This window comes from Jaculus jaculus, chromosome 11, assembly GCF_020740685.1.
Source record: "Jaculus jaculus isolate mJacJac1 chromosome 11, mJacJac1.mat.Y.cur, whole genome shotgun sequence".
NCBI classification, from domain to species: domain Eukaryota; kingdom Metazoa; phylum Chordata; class Mammalia; order Rodentia; family Dipodidae; genus Jaculus; species Jaculus jaculus.
Window position 1 is genome coordinate 38072484 of NC_059112.1, and position 17885 is coordinate 38090368.

The 17885-nt window shown below is 41.7% G+C and overlaps 1 protein-coding gene and 1 non-coding gene across 4 annotated transcripts in view; one reads left to right on the plus strand and one right to left on the minus strand.

Moving 5' to 3' along the window:
* The window catches only part of Tbc1d19 (TBC1 domain family member 19), a 170399-nt gene that overhangs the window by 143366 nt on the left and 9148 nt on the right, over positions 1-17885 (minus strand). The gene's annotated exons all lie outside the window — the stretch shown is intronic.
* On the plus strand, positions 12559-12665 carry LOC123453374. Its single transcript, XR_006632767.1, has one exon. It is a non-coding gene; the product is annotated as a U6 spliceosomal RNA (small nuclear RNA).

Genomic DNA, 17885 nt, shown 5'->3' on the forward strand with positions numbered 1-17885 from the left:
CATGCCTCCTCACAAAAAGACTAAATACCTTCTCACTATGGTGGACACTTTCTCAGGGTGGGTTGAAGGTTTTCCTATGACAGAGGAAACTGCAAACATAGTCGCCTCTCTCATTCTTGAGTCTATTCTGCTCCGCTTTGGCCTTCCCCTTACCATTCAATCAGACAATGGACCAGCCTTCATTTCCAACTAACCCAAGAAGTATTCAGAGCCCTGGGAATAGATTGTAAACTTCATATTCCATATAGGTCTCAGTCCTCAGGCAAAGTAGAAAGAGAAAATGTCATTAACAGAACTCACCTGTCCAAACTGATTTCTGAACTTCACCTATCCTGTCCCCAGCTCCTCCCCCTTGCCTTAGCCCAAATCAGAGCTACTCCTCAGGCCCTCTCCTTCGTTAGCCATTTTGAACTCATGTATGGGCACCCCTTCCTGTTAAACAACTGCCTCCCCACTACCAGAAACTCCTCTCCACAGGTACTTACCAACTTTCACTTTTATCCAGAACTTTCCATGGGAACATGATGACCACCTTCTTCCCCAACCACCAGAGGGAGCCACAACACTTTCACTTAACCCTGAAAATCGCAGCTATGGACTGCACCTCATCTGGTGATCCTAACCATCCCCACGGCTAAAAAGCTTCAGGGCATCCCCACTTGGATCCTCCATCACAGCTAAAGAGAGTCAAGCCACCTCTGTCCTACCCAACCTCATGCAGGGATAAGTACACCATCAGCCTAACGGGCCCACTCAAACAAACTCCCTCATGTTCCTACTCTTCTCCCAATCACAGAATGTTCCCCTTGACACTGAAGCCCCTCTGCCTCCTCTCTCTTGCTCCGAGCCCTCTATCCCTCACTTCTAGTGCTCATCTCCCCCTTGTGCCTGGCGTTTTGAAGTTGTGGATGTTGACAAGGATAACAAGCTCCTTAATTATTCCTTCTGTCCTCTCACCGGTAGGTAGATGTCGCCAGTGACTTCCCAGAAGCCAGCTCAATACAGGAATGGCTTGAGAGAAGTCTCTGCTTCACTCAGGCCCAAGTCATAACAGGATGCCACACTGGTGTTATCAGAGGGTGCTCACTATCGATCTAACCCCCTATTGGTACCACTAATTTTACCCAAGTAAATCCTATGGTATCCAACCACCCAAAACTCAAATCTCAGGGTACTCACGATTTTTTCCATGACAGACCTACGGTACCAAAAGTGGTTAGATAGTATGGTAGGAGTGGCAACCCAATACATTATGGGCTCTCGCTACGGGGGCTGAATAGAAATATTTAGATCCACTCAAAATGCCCCCTAAGACTGACACAAAATGCCCATATCTAGGCTGTTATAGACCTCAAACAGGCTCATGACAAGCTCCAGGAACATCTGTGTGATCTAACCTTCTCCACCACCCACTGGATATCCTTAATTCTTAATTCATCCTTAATTCTTCTCTCTCCCTCCTCAATCAACTCAATCTTACCAATTGCAATGCCTGCTTCCTGTGTGTTTCACTTGAGCGGCCCTCATTACTGCAGTCCCTCTACTCAATGTCACCTCTGCTTCAGATACTCCCTGCTTCTGGAATCCTCTCTCTAAGCTCATTATCCCACTTTCTCTTCCAAACCACCTCAATTGCTGGCATAAGGATATCTCTCAATAGTGGTCGGGAGGTTTCAGGAATAACTATTGTTAAAAACCACACCTTACCTAAGGGAATTTATTTTTGGTGTGACTCCATGCTGTATACTTGCATCTTCCTGAGAACATACTCAGGCCCTTGCACCCCAGTCACTTTGGTACCTAGCCTCACCATGTATACAGAGGGAGAGCTGGCAGTCCTTCTTCCTAAGCGGGATCATCATTACAAAAGAGCCGTTCACTTGCCTGTGATGGTAGGGGTAAGCCTAGCAGCATGTATAGCTGCCAAAGGACTGGCTACAGGAGGCCTACTACCATAGTCTAATCTCTTATGAAAGGCTTTCTACAGAACTGAGCACCACAGTCCAGGGGTCCACCAAGGCCTTGTGGTTGCTACAAGAACAACTTATTTCTCTGGCCTCAGTCATGCTATAGAACCGCCAAACCCTAGACCTCTAGACAGCCAACAAAGGAGGAACCTGCCTTTTTCTGAATGATGAATGCTGTTACTATGTTAACTGATCAGGCAAGGTAGAAATAGAAATTTAAAAAACTAAAAAACCTGGCCAACCAGCTTCAAGTACGAACACCAATTCCCTCTGGATCATGGAACATCTTTAGGATGGCCTAGCCCTACTTTTGCCACTCTTAGGGCCTATATCTGGACTATTCTTGCTACTTTTCCTGGCCCCCTGTCTTCTGAGATGCATCCAAGATCAGGTGAACCAATTCAACCAACTTTTACTGATCTGTCCCTCCTCTGTCTTCTACCAGCCTCTACCCACTGAAGAAACATTTCCTCATCACCTGCCCTGAAGGGAGAGCCATGGACCACATTATCCAGCCTCTCTCATAAGAACTCATCACCCCTACAGTCAGCATGAAGATACTACAGAAGAGAGAATCCACCATCCCTTGTCACTAACAAAAAGCTAGAATGTTAGGTCAGGATGGGCTTCCAAGATGGAGTCACCAAGAACAGCAGAATGGCAACAGAAACATAAGAAAGTGGATTATCCACATTCCTCAAGAAATTGCCCAGCCATTATCCCTTCCTTGCCTAACAATGCCCCCAGGTCATGGTTTCTTACAGCTTTATCTCTTAAGTCCCCAGGTCACTGTTCTTGTCTCACATCCTATCTTAGATCTCCCCTAAAGGAAACTTTTTTATTCAACTTTTCCCTTCCTCATCTTCCCACAACTGAAAAGCCCTATAAAGCCCACTATCTGGAAACTCAGGTTGGCTATGCTCCATCCTTGAGAGTCAGCCCTGGCAGCCTGTGCTTGTCTGGAATAAAAGCTTTCATCTTTGCCTCAAAGTGGTTTGCATGGTCTTGGTCACTCCCAAACCTTATACCCATAGTCTGAGATCTTTTAACTGAGCCATAATCCCAAGAAATCCCCAAGGAACTCATAATGGCACAGAATAAACATTCACACTGCAAAAGATGGCATTGGACATAGGAAAGAAATGTTCAACCAATACGAGATTTAAAGCAACCAGGACAAACATCAAACTGTAGCTCCAATTCCAACAACTCTAGTCAGTGACAAGTCTCTAGTCTAACAATCCTAATCAGCAATAAGTCTCTGGAGTTCTAATTCTGCCCCTCCAGCTAGGCTACTCACAGTCCTGGAAAACTTCATCTGGAACTGGCAGCTATCCTTGGCAGCCATCTCGTGGTCCTGGCATCTCCACTGGATCTCCACTGCAAGCCATAGTTCATCCTCATGGCTCCATCAGGTCTTCAGGCAGGCATCCAGCAAACCTGCTTCACACTGCCCATGGATATTTTCAAAGCACAAGACCATGTTGCAAACTCAATGACCCTTTCTTTCCTGCATTTCTTATACTCCATAATACCAGGTAGGATGCCAATTAGTTGATCCTGGGGGGTGGAGGGGTGGGAATAAAGGTGACTTTGAAGAACAGTGCATGGTAGGCAAGCACTCTACCACTGAGCTTCATCCCCAACCAAGAGCAATTAATTCTTATCAAAGAGACTGTTTCCAGCAGGGTAGGCCAAGTGGACAGCCTGGGAAAAGGCAAGGCATGAAAATGGTCCTGTGACTTTTGTCAAATAGCAGATCTCATATAAGGAAGGAAGAAAAGGAAGTAGAAGAAGAGACTCCAGCACACTCCTGTGATCCTTTCTGTCTTACTAAACAAAACCATATTGGTACCCTTGAAAACAATTCCATGACTTCATTTCTCTCAAAATACCCCAACAGCTTCTTCATGCCCCACAGAGTCAGGGAAAACATTCGGAAATTTATAACCCTCTAAAGATCTAGTCCCACCCAGCCTAGATAATTTTGTTCTAAAAAGGGCCTACACCAGAAACCCATGTGGCCTTCTCACCACTCCTATACTGGGAACTCACTCCCATCTCAGCTTCCTGAGTGCTACTCAAGACTTCTTGACTCTAGTTATTTCCTCTTAGTGTACTTATACCCTGTTCATTCACATTCTCCTTATAGTAATTAACTGAATACCTCTTATGTGCCAGCTGTAGGATATAAAAAGAAAAAGACACATCCTCCACTTTTGAGGGACTTATGGTATAATTAAGGATATAAACAAAAAGGTAAGACAAGTGCTACTTAATAAAGATATTGCCCTTGCCTAAATAATTCCCAAACATCCTTGACATTAGCTTAATACTTTAGTCTAATTTTTCTCACAAGCCCATTTCCACCACAAATAAGATATCCAATATAAACATGTTGATTTAGATATCTCTACATCTTCCTAATACTTTTGGTTCTGTCTAAAGCTGCAGGCCAGACTTGTTTCCGCAACCTTAGCAGTCCCAATGGACACACACTGTAGCCCCGAATAAGGTTTAGTTTCAAACTGGAAGTTTTGGCTATGTGAAAGCTGACCGTGCCTGACATTCAATCTGTGTTGTACAATTCCAACCCTGCTCTGGTTTCTGTCACCTAAAGATGGATCCCCCCGTGGCTTTCTTTTGCAAACACCCCCAAGCTGACTTGCTTTTCTGCCAGCACTATCTGTCTTAGCCACCTTCATCTTCTCCCCTACTTCTCACCCCCACTTCGTGGTACACTTTATACCTGACACCATTTTCAGCTCACATTTAGCAACTGGTCTTCCACCTCTCATGTCAACTTGATCTTATAACTGAGCAACCCTACACGATCTTTTCTAAGCAGCTTAGTGCTGAAATAAAACATGAGGGGATGGACTTACACAGGGCAAAATCCCTTTCTATATGCATCTTATCCCTTATGTACATGTATTGCATGTAGGCAAGAACTTTCTTCTTATATACCCCTGAACACCATCATCCATTTCTTCCCTTTTGTACTTAGAGTTATCCTCTAAAAGAATGACAATAATCAAGGTAGAGATGGATAAGAATGGCATCCCTTTCCAGGTTCATGCCAAATACAGTGTGACTGGGTTATTAAACTGTATATCAACTACAGTAGCCTAATCTAGAGATACCCCAGTAGACACAAAATCCTACCCTAAAGATATACCAAAAAAGAAAAGACTAAATCTAATCATAGTACAGACCTTTCAATACTAATACAAATTATATTGATTTGAGATATCATTTCCTAAGTTTGTCAGTAAAGGACAGTGATATTAAGATGCTCTAGGCTTCTAGATGTGCCATTATGAGTTCCTTGGGGATTTCTTGGGATTATGGCTCAGTTAAAAGATCTCAGACTATGGGTATAAGGTTTGGGAGTGACCAAGACCATACAAACCACTTTGAGGCAAAGATGAATTATTTTTTGTTTCTTTCTCCAAAGCCCATCTTCTTTCAGGATCTTTTGGGGTTTTACACAACTTCTATTTTAAATACAAGTAATGCACAACAAAATAGCTATGCTGACAAGTACAAGACATTGATTTAGAATTATATTGTCACCTCAGTGTCTAGAAGATGAATGTGCAAATTTAATCTTAAATGCAGACTGTATAACAGTTACCTCAGGGCTATTCAGAAAACAAAAACAACCACTTTACTATGTAAAAGGATATATTAAAATGCAATTGGTTGTTAATTATATATACTGAAGAGAAGATCCAATAGCAAGGGAAATCTAAAAATAATTTATATTTGGTTTGTAAATATTCTATGCAATTTTATTTTTCCTAATTAAGTTGCTCTTCCAATTTCTGAGTATACAAAAACCCAGACAGGATATTAGCTGCACAGCAGGAAAGTACGTGCCTAATTACATTTTAAAACACACATAGTAATCAGCCAGTTACTTATAAGTGTATTATCAAAGCCAGGTAGAAAATTACCTCTCTGTTTTAAAATTTTTATTTATTATTTGAGGGGGGCAGACTAATTGCTAAGCCATTTCTACAGCCCAAATTACCTCTTTTTTTGGTTTGAGTGTATGTATAATGTGATGTGGGGGAGGGGTATATGTGCCCATGTGGCACCTCATGTGCTCCCTTATGGTGGGGTGCACTTACCTGTGATAGCCTAAGCTACGATGGACACTGGGTGTCCCACTTATCACTCTTCAGACCATTCTTACTTGAAGCAGGATCTCTTACTGACCCCAGAGCCCTCACCCACAACCACCACTACCACCTCTACTCCTGGCAGTTTCTGTGATGCCCAAGTCTCTACTCCCTTATAGGATTTGGGGTACAGATGTGTGTGGTCACATTCAACTGTTTATGAGACTGGGTCCTGGGGTTGGAACTCTAGCAGTCTTTCAGGCCTCCTTAGGCCATCATGCTTACACTGGAAGTACTCAATTGTTGAGTCATCTCTCCAACCCTAAAATTTCCTTTTAAGAATTATCTGATTTCTCTCAGGAGCCGTAGTTCGTTGCTAGAAGATTTTCAGTGCCAGGGATGGATACCTGCCTGTGACTTGTTGGCCAGGGAGGTCCCTGATGCCCCAAAAACATTATAGGCCATTGCCAAGGCCCTTGGTTTCCCACCAGGAATAGATGGTAAGACCCTACTGCTGAAGACTCCACATACTTGGGCTGCAAGGCCACTGAGAAATCCTGCTGGAACTGAGCTGATAACCTCCTCCATGTACACCAGCTGACAGAAAGCTGGAAGAAACCATTCTACATGCCATTCAATGGGAGAAAGATACACCACCAGTGAAGATACTCACCAGTGGACACTGCAAGCCTTATAATTGGCCAACCAGTCCAAATGAGCCAACGGGTGCAATAGTGGCACATCTGTCACGGAAACCAACTGCCCTCCAATTGGACTGGAGGCTCGCTCCATGGGAGGGAACACATACTGAAAACTTAAAACAGGGCTAGTCATGAGCCCTAGGGTTGTAACATCTGCTGATGTCTGGATAAGTGTATATATACTATGCTTATCAAACTGCCCAGTAAGCACTTATCTTGATATTCATACCCTTATATTAATGCTACTCTCACTTTGGATAGAGAATCTTCTCTTTTCAGATGGCAGTGACCTTGGGACAACTCAGAAGGTATCATGGTGCTGGAAAGAAGTACCTAGAGTACCGAGTAACATCTCGATCACACCTTCCAAGGCTCAGGGTCTAATGCAGAAGAGGTGGCAGAAAGAATGTAAGAGCCAAAGGAAGGGTTGGACTCCTTACAACGTGCTGCCTCCAGACAAAAAATTGGCATCGATATCCATGACCTCATAGTGCCTGACACTACCTACACAAAACCATCATAGGAGGAGGGAAGGATCATGGCCTCCAAATAGAGGAGAGACTTATCGAGATGGGAAGTGGATGTGATGGAGAATGGAATTTCAAAGGAGAAAAGGGTGGCGGGGGGGGTCTTACCATGGGATATTTTTTATAATCATGGGAAATGTTTAATAAAATTTAAAAAAAAATAAAAAAAAGAGTTATCTGATTTCTGTTAAATGTCTGTGCTTACTGATATAAACTGGGGCAAAACTGATAAATTTTTTCAAGCCTAAATACTCTTTCTTTCTCACTCTCTTCTTCCTTCCTTCCTTCTCATCGCTCCTACTATTTCTCTGACAATATCTACTAAGTCATCCAAGGTATGGTCTCAAACTCTTAGACTCAAACAGTCTTCCTGCCACAGTATCCTGAGTAGCTCAGGCTACTGGTTTGCATTTTTTAAAAGAACTATATTTGTTTGTTTCTTTTTTCTTTTTTCTTTTTTTTTTTTTTTCAACGTAGGGTCTACTCTAGCCCAAGCTAAACTGGAACTCACTCTGTAGTTCCAGGTTGGCCTCGAACTCAGTGATCTTCCTATCTCTGCCTCCCAAATGCTGGAATTAAAGGTGTGTACCATCATGCCCAGAAAGATCTATAATTATATTCTATTGAAGTATGAATATAAGCCTGGCTCAACAGGGTAGATTTAGAGTGACTGGACCCCTGAAGGTAAAAAGGACCGGAAAGTTTTTCTTATCTCTTGCCTAATTCCAAAGAACTGTTTTTCCACAGTCAGGGCCTCTTCTGGGAGGGTGGTCTTTCATAGGATTTAAACATTGTGGTTGGTCAAGTTAAGCCCCCACCCCCAAACTCTGTGCCACAGCTAATCTCAGGAAGAAATAGCCCCTTCCTGAGACAGCCCCTAGTCCTAACCAACCAGCTGGCCTTCTGGTTCACCTGAACCAAAAGATTCAACCCTAAGGTTGTAAATACCTTTGTAAGGGGAGGACAGGCTCTCTGATCACTTAAAAACTTTCAGCTGTGTATGTGTTTTTCCCTCTGCTGGGCCCACTAGCCCTTACTCTCCACATGAGTTCTTTATCTCTCCTCCAGCTCTCCACATGGCAGGAGCTCCTTGAACTTTCTTTTCTGTTCTCTTTTCAAGCTCCCCCTCCTCCTTCCTCCCCCCCCCCATCCCTATCTGGTCACATGGACTCCTGACATACCCATGGCCCATATGGGCTTTTGGGCTCCACGTGGTGTACTTCTCCCCACTTTGTTTCCCCTTACCTCTCAGCCTTCCCCTTTCCACACTACTTTGTAAAATCTGAATAAAATGTGGTATTTTAAAAATCATTTTCTTAAATCTAAAATTGCCAATTCTTTGGTTATTTTACAGATATGAACTCAGGGTTTGGGGTCTCAAGAAGCACCCCAGAACCCTAATTTCCCCCTTACAGAATATTAAGCCTGGCTATCTCAAGTAAAGTGTGAAAACCTTAAAGTATGAATCTATAATAATATCAATTTTTCCTATAAAAGTTAACCAAATACACATCTTTAGTTTCTCATGAAATCATTTCCTTACCCTGCATCATCTTTCTCTGTACTCCTTTGTCATATTTTTATTACTTTGAGACAATTAACCTCCTGATGCTATATGTACAATGAAATCCAAAACTCTTCATTGGAAGTCCTAAAACCTGAGCAGCTTTTAAAACCAAGTCTTTGCAAATAAATTGATGGCAAAATCTGTACTGACTTGAACCCATTTGGCGACAAAACCTAATTTGACCCAAATAAATGTAAGTCTATTAACAGTATTCATTGATCACTCTTAAATGTCAAAATTCACAATTTAGCTACAGGAATATCAATGAATATAATTACAAAGTGCCACTAGATTATGATAGGAATACTAAGTAATATGCAGAATAGGCATGAATTGACAGACATATCTAAAATTTTTTTAACTGAAAATTCTTAAAACATATCTGGGGGCTGGAGGGATGGCTCAGCAGTTAAGGTGCTTGCCTGCAAAGCCTAAGGACCCAGATTCAATTCCTACATAAAGCCATATGCACAAAGTGGCACATGCATCTGGAGTTCTTTTGCAGCTCCTGGAGACCCTTGCATACCCATTCTCTCTTTCTCCTTCCCTCTCTCTCTGTGTGTGTGTGTGTGTGTGTGTGTGTGTGTGTGTGTGTGTGTCTGCCTGTCTGTCTGTCTGTCTCACTCTGCTTGAAACATAAATAAATAAAAATATTTAAATAACACTTCTGGTCCTCAAACATTGGATAAGTAATTACAGATCTGTGTTCATTTATTTATAATACTATCCTGTCTTCATAGGAATACAACTTGATTTTAGTTATTGTTGTATCCCCTGGACCTATAATTGTGTTTGACATATAGCATAAAGTCTCAAAAAATACTTATGAACTAATTAAATAAATGATATTTTTTTTTTTTGGTTTTTTGAGGTAGGGTTTCATTCTAGCTCAGGCTGACCTGTATTCATTATGTAGTCTCAGGGTGGCCTCGAACTCTTGGCAATCTTCCTACCTCTGCCTCCCGAGTGCTGGGATTAAAGACATGTGCCACCACACCCAGCTATATTTAATTAGTAAATGTTGGCTCAAAATAAACAGAAGTATTTCTTCAAGGAAGTAATCATAAAAACAAGAAACAATGGTCCTAAATCCCTTATTAACAATTCTAAAATGCAAAAATAAATTTCTATTATCATTTCTTGATTTCTGAACCTTAAGGTTTCTTTTAAATTAAGAAGTTTAGCAGGCCAGGCATCATGGTACATACCTTTAATCACAGCACTCAGGAGGCAGAGGTAGGAGGACTGCTGTGAGTTCGAGGCTAGCCTGAGACTACATAGTGAATTCCAGGTCAGTCTGGACTAAAGCAAGACCCTACCTCAAAAAAAAAAAAAAAAAAAAAAAAAGCTATTAATTTATTAGCTCTCAAGTTTGAATGAAAAGCAATCCTTTATATAAAAAAAGGCATTTTCTGTCACTCTCAAATAAATAAATGAAAATAAACAAAAAAAATTAAAGGCATTTTCATACACACAAAACTAAATCTAAAAATGAATTTGTACCATAAAATCTTCTGTCCTGAAAAGCAGACTAAATGATACAACCCTCAACAGGAGTGTACAGGGACTGTCTGGTAAGAAAAGCCCTGGAGAGGGTGGGATGAAGTCTAACCCTACAACATTTGGCTCTGGGTTGTAACTTCCAGTACTAGAATTGGTTACAACCCACATTTAGCTGTTATCAGAGAGACCTACAAGGTCCCTAAAACAAGACAGGCTTCTGTCAAAGCACTTGATAACTCACCTGAGGTCAAAGACCATATTACTGAAAACACCACACACTACCAACACAGAACATCAACAGATCTTGCTATAATCTGGAAGGAAGCCAGTTCCCAGATGGTCTGCCCATATAGTGCTGGAAAGCACTGCATGAGCTGCTGGGAACAAATGGCCAACTACCTTGTATGCTAGCAAGGACACTGCTATACAATAGCAACCAGCCTGATAAGATGGACACACCTAAAATAAAAAAAATAAAATAGTGGCACCCAGCATAGGTGGGTAACCAATGGCTCTCTGATTGGCCAAGAGATCTGCTTAGTGAAAAGGAACCCTTATCTGCAACTGCACACCAAGTCAGAATCCTATGGAAAACAAAATCATAGACTACAATGAAAAACTCCCACTACTTTTTTTAAAAAATATTTTTATTTATTAATTTGAGAGCAACAGACAGAGAAAGAGGCAGAGAGAGAGAGGGAGAGAGAATGGCCACTCCAGGGCCTCCAGTCACTGCAAACAAATTCCAGATGCATGTGCCCCCTTGTGCATCTGGCTAACGTGGGTCCTGGGGAGTTGAGACTCAAACCGGAGTCCTTAGGCTTCATAGGCAAGCGCTTAACCACTAAGCTCTCTCTCCAGCCCTCCCACTACTTTTTAGCCAAAAGAAACTATGCCCATCAAAATTTCTCTTAATGAACAATCTGACCTCATTCTCTGTTGGGGAATCTGTTTTTCTTTTCAGAAGGCAGCTAGAATGAGGTGAAACCACAGAGGAATTAATAGATGATCAAGAGCACTACTTCAATGGCAAAACTGTCGACCAGTGCCAGGGTCATGGAGACACACACTGAGGATACTCAAAAGGCACCAAAGCAGACATCCAGAACCTGATGAGAGCATACCACTAAAGTAGACTTAAAGTACACCTACCTCAGCTCAGGGAATTTTGTGGAAGAGGGGGTGGAAAGAATGTAAGAGTCACAGAGTGGAAGAGAATGTCCACAGGCACTGCCCCCCACCTTGCAATGGCTGATGCTCTCACATCTAATAACTGTGGGGGACACAGAATAGGCAGTTAGATTAATTAGGCAGTATCAGGACAGCCCTTAAAGGGAGGGCCCTTAGGACACCACACCTATCTCAGCTTGCCCCACCTGCGCCAATTCTGGGATTTAGTGTTTATCCATCCCACCAGATTAGATCCTTCTCAAGTGTACACCCTACCCAGGTATGGGTGTATTTCTTCTCTAAACCTAGGCTGGACACCTGGTGTAGGTGTGCCTAGGTGGGATAACACAAATCCTGTATCCCCCGGGCCCACAGGGGGGTGGGGGGGCTCATTTTTTTCCTCTCTGGAGCTAGCAGCAGCGTTTTCCCATCTTCAGACAGGTAAGAACTCTTTCCCACCCCTGCAGCCATGCAGGAGTGGGAAGAGACACCTTTTTCCTTTTATTACTATCTTCACTTTTGATTCTTCTTCAAAGCACATGTTATTTTTAAAATTCCCTCTCACTTTTTTTTTTTTTTTTTCTGAAATCTGCCTATCTATCTGCTCACATGGACTCCTGGGCCACATGTGACCCACATAGGCTTTTGGGCTGCAGGAGGTATACTTCTCTTTTCTCCACTTCATCTCCCCTTACTTCCCTTTCCACATTCCTTTGTAAAAGCTGAATAAAATGTGGTGTTTCAAAAATCATTCTCTTAAATCTGAAATTGTCAATTCTTTGGATAGTTTGCAGATATGAACTCTGGGCTTGGGGCTCCAGGAAGTACCCCAGGACCCCAATTCCCTGTTACATAAACTACAACCCCAAAGTGAACACCAGAAATCTCACTGAGGTGGGCCCTCAGCAAAATGGGGGCAGGAAAGAAGGAAATGATGGTACTAACACATGATGTGTTCATACAAAGTTTTTACTTAATAAAAAAAATTAAATTGAAGTGCTCGCTTCGGCAGCACATATACTAAAATTGGAACGATACAGAGAAGTTTAGCATGGCCCCTGCTCAAGGATGACACGCAAATTCTTGAAGCATTCCATACTTTTTACAGAAACTTAACAAAATGCAGTTTTGAAGGTGTTTCCTTGTGAGTTAACGAGTAAAGAAGATCATTGTTAATTACTATTTTGTATGAATTTTGCTAAAGTTAACTGTAAAGAAACACCTACTGACTTGCAGTTTAAGGGGAAGTTATTCTCCCTACTTCCAAACCATGCTATGAGTGGGCACTGACATGTAGAGAGAGTAGATATCTGTATGTTTGCAATGTGTGTTTTAGAATATTTAGGATTGGGTATTTAATAAATTAGCATATTTGTGAACTTAATAGCACTAAGATTACCTTCAAATGAAAAATCTCAAAGTTTCAAAAAAATTAAACTTAAAAAAAGTATTCTCAGAGAAAAGCAGAGTCCAAGTTGACTTGGACTTCTCTTAGTAATTGATTACCTAGTGAACTATCTGGCACATATCAGCATATGCAGTTAGGATAGCCATTCAAAAGAAGAATAGGATAACTGGGAATGGTGGCACATACCTTTAATCCCAGCACTGAAGGGGGAAGAGGTAAGAAGATTACTGTGAATTCAAGGCCAGCCTGAGACTACATAGTAAATTCCAGGTCCACCTGAGCTAGAGCAGGATCCTAGCTTTAAAAAAAAAAAAAAAAAAGGAGATTTTAAGCTATTCAGTAAATGCACGTTCTGCATACATTTTGTACCAGTCATCATGCTACAGTTGGAATGCACCAGGACAAGAGAAGAAGCCTCCTGACTTCAAGAAAGTTCATACTTTGGGGAAAAAGAGACATTCAATGCATAACTTACAGCTGGGGTTCATATTATTTTCAAATCTCTAGTACTATCAGTCAAAAAGATGCCTGATCTGAGGTGGGAGGACCTGGAGACTCTAAGTTTAAAGTGGGAGGGAACCTAGCAGGGTTAAGTGGAACAATATTTCAGGAGGAGGTAAATCCTAAAAAGCAGGGTCCAGGGGAAGAGCAGAATGCCACATTCCACACTGTGGCAATGAAAGACCCTGAGTAAAGAAGTCCATTTCCATCAGTCTCTATACTGCTGAAAAATGCTGCATGAGCTGCTGTGGGAAAATGGCCAACAGTCTTATGTGCTAACAGGGGACACTGCTAAATCAAAGCAACCAGCCTGACAAGATGGACATACCTGCGCAATAGTGATACCTAGCTTAGGTGGGTATCCAGTGGCTCTCTGACTGGCCAAGAGATCTGCTCAGTGGAAAGGAACCCTAGCTGAACCTGGGAACACAGTCTATGAAGACCAAAATCATGGACTCCAACAAGAAGCTCCCACTAGTCTTCAGCCAAAAGCATGGCTACACACCCACCTAAATCTCTCCTAAGTAATAATACTTATCTTATTGAACATATGCTGACCTCAATCTCTTATGGAGCATCTGTTTTTCTTTTTCAGAAGGCAACTAAAATGAGGAGATAAACCACCCCTCCCACATCAGCCAGGACCCAGATGAAACCACAGAGGAATTGGCAAGATGAGCAAGAGTGCTGCTTCAATGGCAAACCTGTCAACCAGTGCCAGGGTCATGGAGACACACACTGAGGATACTCAAAAGGTACCAAAGCAGGCATCCAGAACCTGATGAGAGCACAACACTAAAGTAGACTTAAAACACACTCACCACGGCTCAGAGAATTTTGCGGAAGAGGGGATGGAAAAAATGTAAGAGTCACAGAGTGGAAGGGAATGTCCAGAGGCACTGCCCTCACCCCTTACAATGACTGATGTTCTCACATCTCACAAGCTGCAAACTTGGGGGGAGTCCCAGCAATCCCACTGAGGAGGTTCTTCGGTGGTATGAGGGCAGGGAGGAGGGAAATGATGGTACTAACATATGATGTATCCATCCAACTTTCTTTTTGTTGCTGTCAATTTGTCAAAAATGGAAGTTTTGATCAATTTGACTGAAGGAACTGAAAACTCAGAAATGTAAGTGAAGAAATTAAACTATTTCTCAGTTGTTGGTTCTTCCCTTCCAATCCAGAATGTCTTTTTAAAGCATAATTAACAAAAGGTAGATTAAAAATTTCTCTAATCCAACATTCTAAATGAAGTTTTGTGGTATGTTTTTTTAAAAAAAATATAGGGAAAACAAACCACTTTGTAATCAGAGAAGATGTCTAGTTTCATGTTTTTACATAACTAATAAAAATCCTCTTAATATTAAAAAATAAAGCCATCTCACTTGTACCACAGATTTCTTCTTATAAAGCACTTATTATGTGCTAGGATATTATATTGTGCAGTCCTCACAAAATGGGATGTTTATGTTAAAGATGGGTTGAGTAACTGGAAGCTAATAAACAACCCTGCCTAGGACAAACAATGAACACCTCCCGCCCTACCATCACACACACACACACACACACACACACACACACACGCACGCACCACGCATGCACGCATGCACACACATGCGCACCATCTATCTGAAAGTAAAAGAGAGCTGCCAAGAACATAGGAACCATATGTATTTGCAAAAGAACATCTTGAATGATGAATTTGCCACAATAGCCACTTTCTTTAGGATGGTTTATCTATTCTAAGAATGAACAAGAGCCGGAGAATCAGGGCCAGCCCAGTACAAAGACAAATGAAGCTTACTGGGGGCCAATAGAGAACTAAATAGAGCCATGGCAGAAACTGCAAATGTTAGATGCATTGCACAGCCAGTTTTATCAAAAATTTTTTTTCAATACTGGCACTCCATGGTTTAGCAGGCTAAAAACCTAAACAAACAAACAAACAAAAAATGCTTGAAATCTAACAAGAAAATGATCACTTAGGGACCCAAGTACAAAGGTCCTATAGAACACGTAAATCCTTTGTTGAAAACCCAGGAGAACTGGGTAGAGCCAGGAGAAGCTTGACTCTGGAAAACTAGACCGTAATTCTGCTCAACATATTCCTCCAGGATGTTAAGGCAGGTAACTAGTCCCAAAACTTATCTGACCCATGAAGGGGGTAAGTAATGGAGTTGTCATGTGGAAGCTTTGCATGGTTTTAGTACAGCATGCATGTCATTCAACAAAGCCAGGCTCATGCATGATGACACACAATCAACAGCTGAGTGAAAGAAACATACAGAAGGGTAATTCAGATAAAGGTTTTAACTGACAAGAACTTTTTTTTTTTTTTCATTTATTTGAGAGCGACAGACACAGACAGAAAGACACATAGAGGGAGAGAGAGAGAATGGGCGTGCCAAGGCTTCCAGCCTCTGCAAACGAACTCCAGACGCGTGCGCCCCCTTGTGCATCTGGCTAACGTGGGACCTGGGGAACCGAGCCTCGAACCGGGATCCTTAGGCTTCACAGGCAAGCGCTCAACCACTAAGCCATCTCTCCAGCCCCTGACAAGGACTTTCAAATAATTATGGTCAGTGCATAGCACCACACATGTAAATAAAAAAAAGGAAGAATTATTTTTAAAATGCATAAAAAGTGGATGCAAAATTGGAATTAGTAAACAAAAACCATCAGGAAATTTTATAATTGAAAAGTACATTATACATACAAGAATTCATGAGGTGGATTTGCCAGAGCAACAGCATATAACAGGATTAGAGAATTAGAATGTCAAAGGAAAATCTCCAAACTGAACAGGAATGAAAAAAGGAAAATGCCAGAAATCAGTATTGCAGGTATATGGGACTCAGTGAATAAGTTCTAATGTATAAATCAGAACTTCAGAGAGACAGGAGCCAGAAAAAAATATGGCAGAATTTTAAAAGGTAATGGTCATGAAATTTTCAGAACTAGTGAAAGACATCAAGTCAAGATTTAAAAAGCCTCATAAACTCAAACATGGTAAATTAAATAAAGAATAACAATAATACAAACAACATCATCTGGTATGTATGTGTATAGTGTGTCTCTGTGTGTCTGTATGTGTGTAATACAGGCACATGTGTGTGCAGATGCATACACCCCATGTGCACACAGGTGGAGGCCAAAGGAGAACATCATATGTCCTCTTCTACAACTCTCTGCAAGCCCTGTCATCCTCCTGATGCTCACACCTCACCAATGGGTTATAGGATGTGTAGCTACACCCAGCTTTTGTCTGTGAGTGCTGGGGATGGAACTCTTTCTCATGCTTCTGCAGTAAACACTCTTACCCACTGAACCACCTCCTCAGCCCTCAATAATATCTTACTAAAGCACACATTAACAAGTCTCTGAAATGCAAAAAATACAAAGAAAGTGGTAAAAGCTACCATATAGAGGTGCACAACATATCTATCTGTTCAGTGGACACACATGCAGTGATATCTGACTTTCAGAAGAAAACCAAAAGGTCAGAGGAGAATGGGTAATACTTCAATATGATGAAAGAAAATACTGACAACTTAGAATTCCACAAAAAAAAAGTATCCTTCAACACTGAAGATGAAATAAAGACATCACCAGACAGATTAAAAACCAAGGGCCAGGTGTGGTGGCACACGCCTTTAATCCTAGCACTTGGGAGGCAGAGGTAGGAGGATCACCATGAGTTTGAGGCCACCTTGAGACTACATAGTGAATTCCAGGTCAGCCCGGGCTACAGTGAAACACTGCCTCAAAAAAAAGAAGAAAAAAAAACAAGGAATTTGGGACCCAGGCTGTAACTCAGTGGCAAGGTACATGGTAAATATGTGTGAGACTTTAATTCATTCCCCAACCCCACACACGTACACACAACCAAGAATTTCTCACCAGCAAATCTACCCTAGAGGAAATACTACAAAGAATTCTTATGACACAAAAAATTATCTCAGAATCATATATAAATGCGGGAGGTAATGATAAAATATGAAAATGATTAAAATGGTTATGAATAAATATTGATAAAAATTTAATGCTACAAGCAATAGCAGAATCTGATATAATCTGAAATACAAATAAATTTTAAATGCATGTCAAAAATAAGGGCTGGAGGGCTGGAGAGATGGCTTAGCGGTTAAGCGCTTGCCTGTGAAGCCTAAGGGCCCTGGTTCGAGGCTCGGTTCCCCAGGTCCCATGTTAGCCAGATGCACAAGGGGGCGCACGCGTCTGGAGTTCGTTTGCAGAGGCTGGAAGCCCTGGCGCACCCATTCTCTCTCTCCCTCTATCTGTCTTTCTCTCTGTGTCTGTCACTCTCAAATAAAAAAAAAAAATAAGGGCTGGAGAGATGGCTTAGCTGTTAAGGTACTTGCCTGAGAAGCCTAAGGACACAGGTTCAACTCCCATG